Consider the following 14450-nt stretch of genomic DNA (forward strand, 5'->3'; position numbering starts at 1 on the left):
CATTTGACTTTCATTTGAGAGAATCCATAAATTTTTCAGTGAGAGATTAATATTGATAAAAATATCACTTTGGTAAGTAAATACACTTATTCAACAGAGATTTAGATCCAGAAGAACAGATATATAGATTTAAAGAACTACCCTTTGCAATCAATAGTTGGAGCTACTTTTTGCAAGGATATGCTCATTGCAAATGATGGTGGTAAAGCCTAAGGATGCACAAAACTGCACATGTGATATACAGTTTAAACCATTAACCAACCTGAAAACCAGAATATGTGCATGCCTGTTTGTGGCAGTAATTTTAAGCAGGATAAAATGTTGGCTAGAGGGAAAATTTTATTTGTAAACATATATTTAAATAATATATTGGGCTTTTACTTCTATCTTCCTTTATATAACCCTACTCTTCATTCACACAGTGATCTCTAATTCTTTGAACCCTCCAGTTCTCTACCAGGCCATTTTCCCTGCATTAGTCATTCTCTTCTTTTGTCCCCATTTTGACTTTTTGTTAAACCAATTCATCTCAGCTTGATTCTTGCCACTTTATCATATTTCCAATTTTGCCCCACCAAATTCAGCCTTAGATCATTCACACTATTCATTGCTTTCACATTAACACATGTGCTACTGAAAGAAGGTAGAGAAAAATCACCTATACATACATTCTAATTATAGTAAGTATATATACTATACCATAGAAAGCAGTCCTACTATACTTCCTTACCAATTTACTATTTTTTCCTGTCCTGTCTTCTACTGACCTCTAATCTCACATCTCCAAATACCTTTCAGATGTCTTGAACTGGTTGTCCATTAGACATCAATATATTCAAAACAAAACCCATTATCTTTCACCCTAAACCCTCCCCTGACATATAGACACCTTCTTTATGACTGTGGAGGGCAAGAACATTCTACTAATTCCTCAGGCTTATAATCAAGACTTCCTATTTCACCTTTACATCTCTCAAATAGTCTCTCCCCCCCCCCCCCCCCGCCCACTGATACCACTAGGTCTTTCAGCCTTAATTCTTTCCTAATTCTAATCTATTCTCCATTTGATCACTTAAAGTGGTTTCCTATAAAATTCAGACTCAGACATGTAACCCTCTTCCACACCTTGCTCCACTCATACTCAATAAACTCCCTAACTTTCTATTACTTCCAGAAACAAATATAAAATGCATTTACCCTTCATTACCTAGCCTCCCTCCAACCTTTTCAGTCTTGTTATACTTTATTTCTAAACATATATTCTTCAATCTAGTGTCACTGGTCTTCTAACTGTTACACAAACAAGACAAAACCTCTCTCAGTTTCAGGTTTTTTTTCTTTGGTTCTCCCTCATGCTTGGGAAGCTTTCTCTTTTTCGATGACTTTTAGCTTCCTTTAAAGCCCAATTAAAATATCACATTATATAGGAAATTGCTAATTTCTCAATTCTAGTGCTTTTCCTCATTAAACTATTTTCTTTTTATCTTATATATAGTTTGTATAGATCTGTTTGCATGTTATCTTTCTCAATTAGATTATAAGCTCCTTGAGGTCGGAGACTATCTTTCATTTCTTTTTTGTTGCCCCCCCACCAGCCCTTAGCATATCACCTGCCACATAATAGGTGCTTAATAAATGCTTATTGATTGATTGATTTCAAGATTATGGTCACCAAACTAATGAATCCATAAATGCTGTCCTTTCTAATACCCATGGAGACAAGACCTAACTGTGTAATAAATGTCAGATCTGATGTTTTTCGTTTGGTTTGCAATGAATGAAAATAAATTTATTCAGACTTTCCCCTTATGTGTCTCTCTGTGTTACTGTTACATTACAGTAACAAGAGCTCATATTCCTTTACACATAGATTTGTTTTACAAAGCAGCTCCTAATTCATGGGACTTAGTATCATAGTTTGTTTAAGATTTTAGAGCTTCAGAGTGTCCTTAGAGAAAAGTTAGTGACAAGGGTTTTTCGCCTGGGATACTTGAAGTTGTTTTTTTTTTCAAAATTTTAATAGTTATATCTCAATCCATTTATTTCCTTGGTACTCCCATGTATTACATTTTATGCATTTTTTTAAAAGTCAATTATTTTGTGAAGGGTTATATATACGTCATTAGGCTATCAATGGGGTCTGCAATACAAAAAAAGTGCTAAGGACTCCTGTGATCTAATCTGATCTTATTTTATAGGAGTTATCCAATATTACACAATTGGTAAATTGCAGTTCTGAGATTTAAATTCAGGTTTTGATAAATCCATTGATTTTTCTACTTGTCCATATGTATCTCTCAGGACCTATGAGATCATGATAGATAATATGGATGCTTTCCTAACCAAAGGTAGGGTATAGTTCAAATGAACATCCTATTATGTGAAATATGTCTCTATGCAAAATGTGATTATCTCAATTGAAGAAGATTATGTCAACTTCTCATCATTACCTCATTATTATTACTGCTAATGGAATTGAAGATAACTATGAAAAATCAACTCTTAATCTTACTCTTCCACAGAAAACAATTCCAAAACTGTCCAACACAACTCCTCTTCTGGCCATATCCAATTTTATCATAACAACCAAAAACAAAATGCCTGAAAAAAAATTGTATGCTAATGTAATGGTATGCTATGTCATTAGATGATCAACTATGATAGACAATTTCTCTCAGCAGTTTTGTGATCAAGGACAAAACTGAAATCTTTTCTTTCTTTCTAAGGGGGAAACCCTTAGTTAAAATTTCTCTTTTACAACATGACTAATATGGAAATGTATTTTAACATGATTCTACATGTATAACATATATCAGACTGCTCACTGCCATGGGGAGGGGGCAGGGAAGACAGGAGAGGGAAATTTGAGTTTTGGAATTCAAAAGCTTGCAAAAGGATGAATGTTGAAAACTACTTTTACATAAAAATTAGAAAAATTAAATTAAAAAACAAAAACATAATAGTGTGGGGTTTTTGTATTATAAAAAATGAGAATTATGAAGAATTCAGACAAACAGAAAAACACAGAAGACTATGAACTGATGCAGAGATGATCAGAACCAGGACAATGACATAATGGTTAGAACAACATAAATGAAAACAGCACAAAAAGGCAACCAAATTCTGATTAATTAAGTTTGACTAGTCTTAGTCCTAAAGAAAAGATGATCGGGTGGCTAGGTGGCATAGTGGATAAAGCACGGGCCCTAGAGTCAGGAGTACCTAGGTTCAAATCCAGTCTCAGACACTTAATAATTACCTAGCTGCGTGGCCTTGGGCAAGCCACTTAACCCCGTTTGCCTTGCAAAAAAAAAAACCTAAAAAAAAAAAGAAAGAAAGAAAAGATGATCAAAAAAACTTTACTCCGCTTGGTGAGAAAGCTGGGGACTACAGATGCAGATTGTGGTATATACAGTCAGATGTGGTGATAGATTTTGCTTAACTATCTTTACTATAAGGGAGGATTGAAGGGGGTAAGGAAGGTTTATCAGGAAATAACTGGCATAAAAACAAAAGTTATCAATAAAAACTATTTTTAAAAGTGAATTCAGTTACAATAAAGAAAGAAAAAGGGTCAGGATAACAATTCAGACTCACTTCCCCACTAGGCCCAAAAAAATCAGCTTTACTAATTAATTTCTATGTTTACTAATCATCATCTAATGGTAAGTATGACAACACTGCTGTGCCAAAGGTAATCATAAAGTAATGGGCAGATAACAATCTTTGGCAATTGCCCAAATGTAAATCATAACATCCATAGTTTCTATTATCATAAATTTAGAGTTGCAAAGGCCCTGAGAGACTATCTAGTCAAAGACCTTCCTCTTATAGATGAAGTTAAAAAAAAGGTTCAAGATATTTGCCTAAAGTCATACACATACCAAGTAGCAGTCAGGATTTAAATCCATGGCTTTGACTCCAAATACAGAAATCTTTTGACTACATCAAAAGTCTTTAAGTGCTTTGAGGTCTTCCCCAAAATGATACAGAATAGCATGGTGCTTCCAGACTAAGATCCTATTATATAATTAGATTCTTGCTACTTTTTTCCCCCTTCTTACTTCCGTCTGTAACTTCCAGACCCACAAAACACTGGTCTCCCCGCCCCCCCCAAAAAAAACACAGGGGCATGTGGTTGCTCACAATGCTTGGGCGTGCCCGGCTAATTAAATTTAGCTATCTTGGGGTTGTTGTAAGGCATATCCCAACTATGTTATTCAATGCCTTAAAAAACTCTTTGTTTATATTGGTTACATACCCATGTGGTGTGGGTGGGGAACATCACTCAAGGAAATATCATTAGCAGAGATGGTAAGCTTTGAGGTTCCAGAGACACGTGGCAAAAGAGTTGGCTCCCAGAGCTGAAATCTATCTATGGTAGCTTATCCAACTACTGGTCCCAATTCCTTAGAAAGAAGGACCACTCCCTCTATATCTGCCTATAGCACTTGTCTACCACAGATCATGAAGTAGACAAAGAAATTTCTTATTACCACATCTCATGGAAGAATTGAAGTTCAGAGGATTTAAGTGGCATGCCCACAATTACAAGAATCATAGACACAAACCTAGACATTCTGACTTGCAACACAAATCTAGGAAGATAGTAGCTTTTCAAAATCCCTCCTTCATGATTTGGTGACTTCTTAAATTTCAGGAAACAACTTTAGAAACCTCTTTTCTTTGTCCCTCTTGTCATTTCTTTTCCACGAAATGCTATAGATGATACGGGTTTTCTCAACTCTTGAGTTTTCCTTAATTTCTCTGGATTACCTCTCTCAATCCTGATCTCTTCTTCTGAATCATCCTTCTCCTCCCCCTCTGCTTAGGTCATGCTTCCTGCTACATAATTTTTTTTCTCTTTCTTCTAACATGGAAGACAATCTGAATTGATGTAAACCATCAAACTATGTCTTTTCTCCCTTTCAGAAACTTTACTTTCTGCTTCAAGTTTAGCTATTCCGTGAAAATCACCATTTCTGGCCAACCTCATCCAGAACTAGCCACAATAAACTTTCTAGTATCCCTTGAGCATTGAGCTCCATGCAAATATTACTAATTATTATTTATTTATTCTTTTATACTGCAGTTTTTTTGATGTGTGTCTTTTTTTCCCCTGAATTAGTTTAAAATTTTCACTCTTTCCCCTTCTCTCAAGATGGCGGACAAAACCCCCCCAAAGCCTCCAAAGGAAAAGAAGGTCAGAAAGGAAAAAAAAGGAAAGGCAGGCCAAAAAGGAAGATGGGGCTGAAAAGGTGGTGAAAAAACCTCAAAAGCAATGCAGTCGAAACCTAGTCTTGGCCCAAGGGATCGGCAGATACTCCAGGTCTGCATTGTATTCCCGCAGAGCCATGTACAAGCGGAAATATGCTGCACCAAAAACCTGGATTGAAAGGAAAAAGAAAGACAGGGTGCCTGCTACTATCTCAAAGCCAGTTGGTGGTGATAAAAATGGAGGAAAGCGAGTGGTAAAGATTCGTAAGATGCCCAGGTATTACCCTACTGAAGATGTACCGAGAAAACTCCTAAGTCATGGCAAAAAACCCTTCAGCCAGCAAGTGAGGAAACTTCGCTCTAGCATCACCCCAGGCACAGTTCTGATTATGCTCACTGGCCGCCACAGGGGCAAGCGTGTGGTTTTCCTGAAGCAGCTGGCTAGTGGTTTGCTACTGGTGACTAGACCTCTGACCATCAATCGGGTTCCTCTACAAAGGACCCATCAGAAATTTTTCATTGCCACCTTTACTAGGGTTAACCTTTCTAGTGTAAAAATTCCAAATCATCTTACTGATGCTTACTTTAAGAATAAGAGGTTCCGTAAACCCAGACACCAAGGAGAGATTTTTGACACAGAGAAAGAGAAATATGAGATTACAGAGCAGCGCAAGGCTGATCAGAGAGCAGTGGACTCTCAGCTCCTGCCCAAAATCAAGAAAATTCCTCAGCTCCGCGGTTACCTGCGTTCTGTATTCTCTCTCTCCAATGAAGTTTATTCTCACAAATTGGTGTTTTAAATGCCTTGCAGAGAATTCTTATTAAAATATTTGGAATAGCAAAAAAAAAAATTTCATGACTTCTTATTTTGTATAGCCCTATAAAATGGGACTTTATCCTAGAAGTAGAGCTATAATTAGGAATTTTTTGCCTCTGGAGCAAATTCAGTTTCAGAATGAGTGGAGGAGAAACATAGAAGATATTGTGATTGTGGCAGATGTACCAGGAAAGAAATTGACCTGTTCTTGAGAGAGTCCAGCCTTACCTTAAGAGGTCTAGGAGAGAGCTGCCATGGCAATGGGCTCCTAGATATATTGGGAGGGAGGGTGACTGTTGCATTACATTAGAGCCCAGGCCAATAGAGAACCATTAGGCAAGGCAATGAGTAGAAGGGGAATACGAAGATGAAACATGCCTACATAACCACACCCCTGGTAAGGAATATATTTCTTCAGATTATGGCATCCTGAACACTAAAACTATATTATGCATTGCTTTTAATTGACTCTAGTATTTATTTGAGGAAACCCTTTTGGGATATGAAATGAATGAACCAGGGATCTCCCCAGATAAGTATATATATATATAAAGAACTCTGCAAAGAATTATTAACTACTATAGTTCTATGCTGATGACTTACTCTCTTTCAACCTAAGAAAATAACTCCCAAAAGAGAAGTTTTAAGATATCAATAAGGTATCTTTTATGTTCCAACTGAAACACCATTGAGTCTATGCTACATAACCTAGAGTAGATAGTAAGTATAGTCATCATTATTCCAGTTGTACAATGTTGTTGGGGGGGGGGGGCTAAATTTAGGCTCAGAGACTTATGATCTCAAAGTCAGTGAAATGGCTGGGATTCAACCCCAACACTCCTTACTACAGCTGATCTTTCTACTATATTACAATACTATGTTCTCTGTCTCATTCTCCCTCCTTCTTCCTCCCCTTCTTATACCTAACCCTTCTCTCTCCTTTTAGGTCATTTTCAAAGGTTAACCTGAATTCTCCACTCCTCTTTCTTAGCCTCCTGTGATGTTCTCTCCTCTCCCCTTTTTTTCCCTCTGAGCCTCCTTTATTCCCCCTTTCATTGGAAATATTAAGAAATAGAGAAGCTAGTCAACAGTATACTGCACAGAGAGATTGTACCCACTGCATATAAAGCCCTGTATTTACTCTAATCCTTCAGATATTCCATGGCATGATGGATATTAACAATCATTCAACCAAAGCAAATTGAAATCCACCATTGCAGTGGACTTGTATCCATGGCTTCTCAGACAACCTCAGGATACACCAGACTCTATAAAGATCTAACTCTAGAAAGTTGCCAGAAATTGTGCTGCTCATTCATTATCCTTTTATAGATGTTATCAAATCATAAATTTAAAATTAAGAGGAGCTTCATAGGTCATCTAGTCCAACCCACTCCTCACTTTAAAAATCAATAAACTGAACTCCAAAACTATGTGACTTGGCCAAGGTCACACAAAGAATAAATGGAAAAGTTAGGATATGAACCAAAATCTTCTGCCTATAAATCTAGCAGTTTTACCACTGTACCACGCTGCCTCCCAATTCTACAAAAGCATCATATCAAATATACCATAATGTGTTCTTTATGGTTCCAAATCATAATAATGAAAAACTTCTAATGTTCAGTATTATAAATCATTATAATTTCAGTATCTATTCCTAAAGGGAAGATAATAAAGGGTTAGTATATCCAACTCCTTCCCTTAGGGAGTTTATAATCTCCTTAAGGAGACAGAATTAGTATACATGAAAAACATTTAAAATACAATGTATCAACAAACAAAAAATTAGTACAAGGAAAAAGTCTAGAACACCATCTCTCCTAACTCAACTATGTAATCACTTTTGTGATAAACATTTATTAAGTAATCATTATGTAGGATTGATTTTTCATCAACCTCACCTATCAATAGTTAGGGAAAAAAGTAAAAACAGTCAATTTAGATATTATTAAATCAAAATTAAAGGCTGGTTTGGGGGTGGGGTACAAAGCTAAGAGGACAGATAGGAGGTAGCAACCCAGCCAAACTTTCCCAACATTCCCCTCCAAACACTTTAAAATAATGACTCAAATGAAATTTAGGAGTGACAGAATCAAAAAATGTCAAGATGAAACATTTTTCAATCCTAAGACATTTAGGAGTTTAGCAGGCAAGGTCTATGGCACCAGAATGGGGTCAGGAAAAAGTCTAGAATGCAGTGACACCAGTAGTGGGCCTTGGAGGCAGCAACAATAGCCGCAATTTCAGGCACTCTTTGTCCAGAGACAAGAGGATCAAACAACTGGTCAGAAAGAGATTACACTGTGGCACTGTATATAGGTGGCACTTATTGGAAAACTGAATATCTACCTAAAGTTCAGGTTAAAGTTCCCGATTTATGGTCTATTATAAAAGAACATGGACCCTGATCAGAGTTCCAAGGTAGAAAGAAGCCCTAGTGCTTGCAGGAGTAGAGTAAGGGGCCTGGTCACAGTTCCAGGACCAAGAATACAAAGCAACTAAAGGCCATGAAAGATAAAGACCAGATTGAAGACCAGGAGATCAGTGACCACTCTGTCCCCAAATCACAACATCTCAGAAGCACCCAAAACTTGCAGACTTCAAGAACTAGCACTGAAAATAGAGGGCAAAAAAGGCTGAAGCTTGACAGTGCCTGAACAAAGTCCAATTTTAACATAAAGTTCAAAGTTAAGAAATTGGTTGGAAAAGTGAGTAAACAGTAACAAGAACAACAAAAATGAACAAAAATAGCTATCTTAGTGGCAGGAAAAACCAAGACCAAAAAGCAGAAGAAAATAAGAATGTGAAAACAGCTTACCATCAAAGCCTCGAAGAAAAATGCTAATTGCACAAAAGCCCAACAAATTCCTGGAAGAGTTCAAGAGATAAGTATGGTAGAGAAAAAACTGAGAAAGGCAATGAGAGTGAGTCAAGAAAATGATGAAAACAAAATCAATAGTTTAGTAAAAGAGGTACAAAAATCCTGAAGAAAATAAAACTTTAAAACACAGGGTTGGTCTAATGGAAAAAGAGGTATAAAACCTTACTGAAGAAAATAATTCCTTAAATATTAGAATTGGGCAATTGGAAGCTAATGACTCCATAAAATATCAAGAGATATAAAACAGTCAAAAGAATGAAAAAAGAAAAGAAAAGAAAATATGAAAATTTGTCATTAGAAAAATAATTGACCTGAACAATAGATTGAGGAGAGATAATTTAAGAATACAGTACTACCTGAAAGCCATGATTTAAAAAAAAGACATAGACATCATATTTCAAAAATGTATAAAGAAAAAACTACCCTATCTTATATTCAGAGCATTAAATAGATATTGAAAGTATCTACTAGTCTCCTCCTGAGAGCCAAAAATAAAAATTCATAGGAATATTATAGCCAGAATCCAGAATTCTCATGTCAGGGAGAAACTACTACAAGCAGTGGGAAAATATTGTTGAACCAGAATCAGAATCACAACAGTTAGCAGTTTCCATATTCCAAGGAAGAGAGAGCTTGGAATACGATATTTCAAAAGCCAAAGGAGCTAGAATTAAGATAATTAATAATCTATTGAACAAAACTAAGTAAAATAATTCAAGGGAGAAATCAAGCATTTAATGATAAGAGGACTTTAAAATATTCCTGATGAAAAGATCACAAGTGAACAGAAAATTTGACATTCAAAAGAAGGGAGAAGGGAAGATAGGTACACTAATGGAACTATTGGTAGAGCTGAGAACTCAGTCAGCCATTCTGAAGAACAATACTCAAAGGACTATAAAACTGTACATATTCTGACCCAGCAATACCATCACTGGGTCTGTACTTCAAAGAGGTCAAAGAAAAGAAAATGACTTACATATATAAAAATAATTATAGCACACTTTTGTGGTGGCAAATAATTGGAAATTGAGGGGATGTCCATAATTTGAGGATTGACTGAACACATGACGTCATATGATTGTGATGGAATATGGTTGTGCTATAAGAAATGATGAGAGGGATGGTTTCAGAAGAAAACATGGGACAACCTATATGAACTAATGCAAAGCAAAGTGAACAAGACATTGAGCATTGTACCCAGATTTTTAAATGAAATTAAATAATATGAGTGAATTGTATTGCAATCTGCAATAATGGAATTATTTTGATGTCAGGATGAATTACTGACTAACAAGTCCTTTCCATAAAATAGTTTAAAATGTGACTTTAATAAATATGAATTGCATGCTTCATTGATAATCTTTTTATTTAAAAATATTTAAATTGGGTTACATAGAGGTTTTAAATCATTATGAGAATAACTAACAATTAAAAAGAAGTCCATTAACAAGATTATTCTTTGCAAAATTCTCTAATAATTTGGAATCAGACTATCAGATATTTATTATTGTAAAACATGTTGACTTTTTCATACAAAAGTGTTTGAAAATTATTGGCACAAGAGAAGAAATTGCCATTTTCTTTAGTTAAAAACAATTAAGATCTGGGGAGGCTAGGTGGCGCAGTGGATAGAGCATGGGCCCTGGAGTCAGGAGTACCTGAGTTCAAATCCAACTTCAGACACTTAATAATTACGTTGCTGTGTGGCCTTGGGCAAGCCACTTAACCCCATTTGCCTTGCAAAAACTAAAAAAAAAACCCAATTAAGATCAAATTAATTTTCACATCAGAAATTTCCTTCCTTAAAGCAGTTTAAAAACTGATCATTCTGAATAAATCAAAGCAAGACTGACAAATTAATACTCAAATCTGAAAAGATAGTCTAACAAAAAAAAGTTATAATAAACTTACAAAATATTTTTACATATTTCCTAGTCTTAAAAATAATCTGACCTTCACAATAAATATTACAAATTAAATATTCAAATGATAATTAAAGAATTAGTCATCATTTATTTTAAAGACCTATTTTGAAATGTTTATAGTTATAATCCATTTCACATGACAAATATCATCCATTCAATCAAACTTCATCTGAACAAAAATAACAGACTTATTTTGTCATATTTTGTTGAAACTACCATTTGAAACTAATAATATCACTTTATTTTGTCTAGAGGTGAATAAAAAAATTCTAATTTATTTTGTTAAAATAATACTTTAAATTTTACTACTTTTAATAACATTTTATTTCTATGAAATAAATTCATGTGCTTCTTACAAAAATAACATATTAATCTTAGTTGAACAAGAATTACTAGTAAAAAGCACATCAATATTATTTTATCATTTTATGTTACATATGAAAATTATAAAAGATTTTAGCTATATATAAAAATATTCATGCCAATTACATTACTCAACATATGTTTAAGATTTGTTCTGTTTTTATAGAAACCATGATATTTTTATTTGAATAATATATTACCTAAGAAAAATATTTCCTCACTGTTTTTTTCTAGGAAAAATTGTGTAGTACTCTATTTGTGGTTGGTTTTTTAAGGGTTACGTAGAAGATTGTATTCCTACATAAAGTTTACAAACCACTAACCTATAAAAATAAAGATGCACTTCTAGCCAAGGACAAAGTACAACTAATGAATACTAGTAACTCATTCAACAAATATCATTAAGCACTCAAAAGAAGTATACATGTAATGAATCTATGATGACTACTCAAAGCAGAGACTTTCCAGCTTGATCAAGATGCATAGTAAAGCAACTGTTGACACAATCTCACCAAGTCTCAGAATAGATTGGTCTCTTATGAAGATGATCTCTTATGGAAAGCATGACAAAAGTCAAGGGTATTCACAAATGTGAAACTCAAAAGACAATGGGATAAAGGCAAAACTGCTGTGATTTCAGGAGATGTAGTTTGAGAGGTTTTACTTTTCATCTTGGTCTAACAGACTTTGGTAATACCTAATATAGCAAGGAGCTATTTTTGTCTATGCTGGTCATGGGATTAGTATGGAATCTCTATTTCTAGAGACTGGTGTTTATTTACGCCAGGTATGTGGTAGGGGTAATAAATTACAAATAATATTTTGATAGGTTTTTAAATTTTTAAAGAAGAATGCCTTATAATTAAAATTAAAGAAAGTAAAGAACTTATTAATCAGATGGTCGATCTACAGAAGTCATTCTCACTTTATCATAAAGACCTAGATAATTGATGATCTTACTTTATTTAGGATGTTAGAAAAAGATTTTCATCCTTTGTTTTCAGAGGACCAATGATATCACAAGGTGATGTCTTGATTTACATGTGAATTGGATTTAAGTGAGGTAAAGTTGCACAAAATCATCAGCCTCACACTCAATACTTGCGTGGAAAAGTCTAGCACACAGTCAGCTACTCACCTCTTTTGTTGCTTTCCTACCAAGAGATTTAGTGATTACATCAGTCTCTAAGTCCCTATGTCCAAGATGACAGGAGATAGGAGTTATATATTAAGCAGAAAAACTTCCTCATCTGCCCTTCTCAAAACTTGAAAGCATAAAGTAAAAATATATCTGAAAGAGGGACCTAGATTTTCAAGTAATTTAAATTTCAGACTAAAGATTTTGTACTTTTTCCTAAATACTATGATTGGCAGTCACTTAAAAAAATAGCAGGGCAGTGTCAGGGGACAAATCTATGTTTTAGGAATGTCATTTGGGTCACAATATGGTAAAGAATTGGAGGTAAGTTAAGAGGCTTTTGTTATAGTCATGGGGAGGTAATAAGGGTCAGAAATCAGATAATTTCTGTGAGAAAGAAATCACACCTGAGATATATTATGTAAGAAAAAATCAGTAAAACTTGGTGACTTATTTAATATGGGTACAAAGAGAAGAGTGCAAGGATAACTCCAAGGTTGTAAATCCAGATGACTAGTGGGTTGATATACTATCAAATGAAAAAAAGAGAATTTAAAAGAAGAGGCTAGTTTGGGAGAAAAATAGAATATTTGCTTTAAGGCAAATTGAGTTTTAGGTGAGTATAGGACATCTAGTTAGAGATGTAAACGAGCATTTAGGAAGTAATATGGGAATGGAGAGTGTGCTAAAAATAATGGGAGAGTTAGTTACAAAGTAATGGGAAAGTTATCTACAAAGTAATGGAAGTTCTCAAGTAAAAAAAAATTATACAAAAACAAATCATTCCTATCAAGAATGGGATCTATTATCACTGTATTATTCATTATTATTATTATTATTTCCATAAAGAGTTATTATTACTATAAAGACAAAAGGGATAAAACACTAAAAAAAGGGGTAGAGAGGTAGGTAATCTATGGAGACCAATAGGTTTGCTGCTCAGTTTGAATTTTTAAAAGGTATGTTGATGAGGTGGACTGAGTTCCATCTTGTAGATACAAAGTCTTCTACAACAGACACCAAAGAAGAATGATGATCTTATTGGTACAGGCAGCTTCCAGTAAGAAAATTTCCTCTAAAATTGTGGATCAGCAATTATTCTAAAACTTAAAGACTTAGAAAGTCAACATGTATCTTTAAGAAGTTGATGGACTTGCATGGATCACAACAAAGTCAATCAAAGTGGTACTTATAGGTCTTCTTGACTCCAAGCTGCCTCTCACTCTAGACTCTGAGGTCAATCAAACTTTTAAGGCTTATTATACTTAAATGTCAGCAAGGCATTTCATAGGGTAGCTAGATGGAACTGTTAATAGACTGCCAAGCCTGGAGTCAGAAAGACTAAATCTAACCTCAGATATTTACCAGCTGTGTGATCCTGGACATGTCATTTAACCCTGATTGCTTCAGTTTCCTCATCTGTAAAATGAGTTGAAAAAGGAAATGCCAAACCCCTCTAGCATCTTTGCCAAGAAAACCCAAATAGGATAATAAAGAGGAATTGGACATGACTGAGAATGAGTAAATAACAACAGCAAGGCATTTGACATATTTTTTTCATGCTATCCTTGTGGACAAGATAGATGTGGAAAGAATGGAAGATAATAGGTGCTCTTAAAACTGAATAACCCAAAATACCAAAGAAAAGTCATTAGTGGATCAACAGCAATTTAGACAGAGTTTTCCAAATATTTAGTCTTAGATCTCTTCTAGGTTGTGTTTCATTTTTTGACACTTTTAGCAATGATGCAAAGCGGGGAAAATGGCACAATTTTAAATTTGCAAATAAGACAAAGGAATGATAGCTAATATGTTAGAAAACAATCAGGATCCCAAAACTTTCCTATATTAGAAGGATGGACCGAATAGATTAATGGGGGCTACAGTTTAGAAAAGAAATTACCTAGGTAATTCATGTCCAGAGAAAGGCATCCAGGATGGCAAGTTCATACACTGTATGGTTCAGTTGAACTTAATAGGGATGCCTAGGCTGAAGAGAACATTTAGGAGAGCAGAAGAGATAGAATTATAGCTGACTAATATGGAACAATAAAAATAGACTGAATTTACAAGTCAAAAGACATGGATTGAATTTCCATTCGA

The 14450-nt window shown here is 34.7% G+C and overlaps 1 protein-coding gene and 1 pseudogene across 1 annotated transcript in view; one reads left to right on the plus strand and one right to left on the minus strand.

Annotated features, from left to right (window-relative positions):
• ANO2 (anoctamin 2) overlaps positions 1-14450 on the minus strand; it is a 546921-nt gene that overhangs the window by 328302 nt on the left and 204169 nt on the right. The window lies entirely within an intron of this gene.
• Positions 5162-6017, plus strand: LOC141493958 (large ribosomal subunit protein eL6-like; annotated as a pseudogene).

Source organism: Macrotis lagotis, chromosome 7, assembly GCF_037893015.1.
Source record: "Macrotis lagotis isolate mMagLag1 chromosome 7, bilby.v1.9.chrom.fasta, whole genome shotgun sequence".
Lineage (NCBI taxonomy): Eukaryota > Metazoa > Chordata > Mammalia > Peramelemorphia > Peramelidae > Macrotis > Macrotis lagotis.